Source organism: Sesamum indicum, linkage group LG13 (genome assembly GCF_026168435.1).
Source record: "Sesamum indicum cultivar Baizhima isolate 11 linkage group LG13, ASM2616843v1, whole genome shotgun sequence".
NCBI classification, from domain to species: domain Eukaryota; kingdom Viridiplantae; phylum Streptophyta; class Magnoliopsida; order Lamiales; family Pedaliaceae; genus Sesamum; species Sesamum indicum.
This window is the reverse complement of record NC_142669.1, coordinates 6,262,501-6,267,700: the sequence shown is the minus strand read 5'-3', so window position 1 is coordinate 6,267,700 and position 5,200 is coordinate 6,262,501.

Below are 5,200 nucleotides of genomic sequence, written 5' to 3'. Positions count from 1 at the left end.
TGATAACCTGCTACTAATTCTTCTTCTGCTTCTGGTAAATCAAAGGGTAATCTCTCACACTCGGCTAGAGAAGAAATTAGAAAAACGATAAACCCTATAGGTTGACGCCACAAATTCCATCCCCAAAAACCATATTTTGACTGCGCTTCAACTATATCAACTGTACTTGAACTGTTAGATAATCATAGTCGATGATAACATCACTGTTCCCGTCGCTATTACTGAACCGTACATGAGATTTTCACCTCATACGGCTCCTCATAGGTCACAAATAAATCAAAGGACCTTTCGGCATTATTTATTTTGATGTGTTTGTAGGATCGATAGAGAGCAAAACTCTTATCCTAAGGCCTAGAATTAGACCAATGGAATTCTATCTGCTAGATTTATAATAAAAAAGTGCTTCTGAATTGATCTCATCTTTTAAGAATTTTCATTTTTCTTTGCCTTGAATAAAAAAAAAAGACTTTTTTTTATAGGAATATCACATAGATTTTTCAACCTATCTTTTTTTATTACGAAAAAGAATTAGACATTGCATTATATAACAAGAATTGTATTCTCTAAATAAAATAGAAAGACTTTTGAATAAACAAAAAGAGATCTTTTTGTTTTTGCAATTCTAGTCTTTCGATTTTATTTCGTTCCTATTCTCCTTTCTTAGAAAAAGGGACATTACCCAAAGTAAAAGATTTCTTCGTTCTTGATAGTTATTTACTTAATTGGTGGATAGGAACATACTCTGGATCGAAAGAGAGTACTTCTTAATCATTTCTACGAACTTAAAGCCCCAATTCGCATTACTTTTCTATAAAGAAATATCCTGTTGGATAATTTACAGAATCTCTATTACTAATCCTTTGTGTATCTTGGTCTTCCTAACCATCCACTCATTTTTTTGAATCTCTCATTAGGGTAATACATCTATGGTAATAGATAATAAAAACCCCATACAGTTGATCTTTTGAACCCGCCATGATGACCAATCAACGAATCTTGGGTAAATAGTCTCGACTGCTTATGTTTACTTTCACTTAATTCCTGTACATATGAAATGAGATTGAATTCCTTTAACAGCAAATTTTTAAGCTGTTTTATTTCACTCATATTAACTATCTGGTTTAGTTCATCAACCCCAATGATGAATAAAAAAAAATGGATATTCCACTCATTCAATTTTCTTGCTAGAAAGAAAAGAAATAGGGGAAATTTTATGTCTCACCGAATCACACGTAGAGATATTGATAATACAGATAGAGTTAATGGTATTTTATAACTAACTGATTGAGCAGCAGCCCTTAATCCACCTAAAAAGGAATATTTATTATTTGATCCATATCCTGACATAGAAGTCCAACGGGAGCAAGACTTGAAACGGCGATCCATAAAAAAACACCGATACTAAGATCGGCTAGGATAAAGCGATAACTAAAAGAAAGAAAATGAATGAATGAAGAAGGAAGCTTCAGAGCTGGAAAGACTACAGAGGCTTTAACATCAAGCCAATCCAACATGCGTGGACCTAAAAAAATGCAAAAATTCTCTCACTAGAATTTTTCTCTCTCTCTCAAAAATGAACCGCCCAAAATCTCAATCTTCATCATCCTCACTTCCGGCCGGCGACGGGGAGACTGCCGGCGAGGCTCCGACGGAGTGCGACGGAGACGGAACAGTGCCCGGCCGGCGAAAGAAGAACACCAAAGGACGAAGGGAAAACCCAGCTGCGCGTGTAGAAGACGAGAAGTCGGGACCTTTACCGCCGGCTGAAACGGCCGTTTTTCCGCCGACTGAGGGTAGACTTTGTGTCCCTTTGGGCTTAGATGAGCGTTCGACGGTGAAAGGAGGGAGTTTGGGAGCTGAAACGGCGATTTCAGATCCGACCGTTGGAGGCGACGCGAGCTTGAAAGGCGGCCATGGCGGATCGTCGTCTTCTTCGTTCAATCTGAACGAATTTCTGAATCTTGCCAACCGCGTCATTGACCATGGAGATGAGGCAGCCATGGCTGCCCTGAACGAACTTAAAACCCGATGGCAAACGATTTTTGGAGACGACGACGAGCCGCGGCAAACGAAGATGATGGAGCGCAGCCGCGACCGACCAGCGACCGGTGGCCTTCGCAAGGCTGTGCGATGCCTTATCCCACCAGATCCAGAGCTCACAACGGTAAAAAATGGTGGCAAGGCACCGGCGACGCTTCAGCTACCTGCGACGGTGACTGTTCGTGCTCCTTCGACGGCGACTGTCGGAAACGGACACTTCTCTCGTCGTCCGGCCATTCTTGGTGGTCGGAAAGCTGCTGGGAACGAGTCCGCAGCTGCTAGAATCCCTGGCGCGCTTTTCCGGCAGCTGGGTGAGTGGACGGAGCCTTCGCCGGCGACCCGTGACGTGTGCCGGAAAGACGACGTGGACGGCTATGTGGACACGACTGGAGGTGATGTGGCGGCGGAGGTTGTTGACATGGATGCTGAGGTGGAAATAGAGAGGGTGGCTGACATCAGCCCTAGTAGGGCTGATGTCATCTATGATGCAAGTGCTGAGGCTTGCTTGGAACACAATGCTGACATCAGCCCTAGTAGGGCTGACATCATCGCTGCTGCTAGGGCTGACATCATCACTGATGTTAGGGCTGACATCATCGCTGCTTCTAGGGCTGACATCATCGCTGCTTCTAGGGCTGACATCATCGCTGCTTCTAGGGCTGACATCATCGCTGCTGCTAGGGCTGACATCATCGCTGCTGCTAGGGCTGACATCATCGCTGACACAGGTGCATCTAGGGCTGATGTCAGCAATTACACTATCAAAGCTAGGGCTGACATCATCGATGATACAAGGAAAGCTAGGGCTGACATCAACACTGACACATGCAAAAATAGGGCTGATGTCAGCAATTCTGTGGAAAGAAATCAAGCTATGCATGATGCTCCTCTTCCAACGGGACTGTACGTTGGAAACATCCCGTTGCACGCATACCCGGATACAATTATCGACGACAAAATAGCGCATGCATTTAATCATTCGACCCGGAAAACCTTATCATTCATTGCCCCAACAATGCAGAACGGAGAGGTTGTCGTGCGACCTTCTTTAGATGCGGTACGTAATGGGTCTAAACGTTGGAAATCTACTGCAGTTGGCTATTTCTTGGGCAAACGGCCATATTATCATCACCTTAAGGAGTTTGCACATTCGGTCTGGCCAGCACTAAGGGAGGTGACAGCGACCACAAACGGATTCTTCTTTTTTCAGTTTAAAACAGTTTGTGATATGGAGGAGATAATTGAGGGAGGCCCGTGGTTGTTCCAAGGGCAGCCGATAGTTCTTCAGAAGTGGGAACCGGGGATGGCCATGAGAAAATTGAAGCATACACAAGTGCCCGTCTGGATTAAACTACGACACCTTCCGATGGAATTTTGGACAACAGAAGGATTGAGCACTGTAGCAAGTGGTGTGGGGAAGCCCCTTTACCCCGACGCGATTACAAGAGCATGCACGAGACTGGACTTTGCTCGTGTATGTGTGATGATTGATGCCACACAAAAGTTGCATAAACATATTATTGTCATGGCACCTGATGAAGAAGGAGGGGAGACACCTTGCAAAGTTGACATTGAGTATGAATGGCTCCCACCAAAGTGCACAGCGTGCATGTCATTGGGACATTCGAACAAGGATTGTGCACTAAACAAAACCCGCAAACCGACGAAGCCAACAGTAAATGTGTATGTGCCGAAAGTCAATGTAGCACAACCGCAACCTCCGACTAAGGGACGTGAGACGATGAAACCAGTGGTTGAAGAAATACCCAAAGCACATGCGGGAAATAGACATGTGGACCAGAACCACTCCAAGCAAGAAGAGAGAGGTAAGGCAATTGTTATTTATAATGCTTTTGACGCTTTGCATTTAATTGATGATGCAGGTGAGCATTCAGGGGGTCCTAACACAAGCAGCCCCAAGGTCGATGATCCATGTTGAACATCGCTGTGTGGAATGTCCGTGGGCTGAACAAACGAGACCATCAGCTCGCTTTGAAGGACTTGGTCTCTGAATACAGGTTACACTTCCTTGGCATTCTTGAAACTCGTGTTCGTTTGAATAATGTTATGCATATTCAATCGTTTTTACTTCCACATTGGAAATGGTTTGTCGATTATTCTTCTGTTGGTAATCGCATCTGGATAGCTTGGGACGAGAATATTGTTGATGTCCATATCTTAGACTCGGCAGATCAATTTATTCACTGTCGGGTTACTAATATGGCTGACAATGAATCTGTTATTATCACTGTTGTTTATGGGGCATCTGAGGTGATTGATCGTCGGAATTTATGGACGGCACTGGAGACGCTATCTCAGCAATGCTCTGACATCCCGTGGATGGTGGGAGGGGATTTTAATGCAGTACGTGACCTTAACGAAGTATGTGGCATCTCAGGAGATATAAGGATGGCCACCGAAGAATTTAATGCTGGTATTCTGGAGGCGGGGCTGATCCCACTTCCTATGCAAGGTGAATGGTTCACGTGGCATAATTGCAGTACATCTATGAGGAGTTTATGGAAGCGGCTGGATCGGATTCTTATTAATGACCGCTGGCTGGCAAGGTTCCCGAGCGCATATTATCACAGCCTTACTCCACGGACATCTGACCACTCTCCACTGGTCTTACATGGGGATATACAACAACATAATGGAGGCATGTTTCGATTTGATAACTATCTGGCCCATTCACCCGAGTTTATCCACAATGTGCAGAATATTTGGCATCATGAGATTGTGGGTATTCCTATGTATGCTGTGACACGTAAACTGAAGGCACTTAAACCAGTCTTTAGACTACAAAGGAGAAATAAGGGAGATCTGACGATGAATGTCCAACTAGCCAAAGGTTTTCTTGATGAGGCACAACAGTTGGTGAGCTCTGATAGACAAAATGAGCTATATTTACTCCTGGAGCATTGTTGTCGAGTCGTTTATGCTAAAGCGGCAAAACTCGAACAAATTATGTTGCAGCAGAGAGCCAAAATGCAGTGGATGAAAGACGGAGACCAATGTTCCCGGGTTTTCTTTCGTAAAATTGCACAGAGACGAGTAAGGAGGAGAATCTTACAGATTAATGATGAGAATGGTTTCACACACACGGATCTAGGGGAAATCGCCCATGAGTTTGTCTCATACTATCAGAACCTATTAGGAG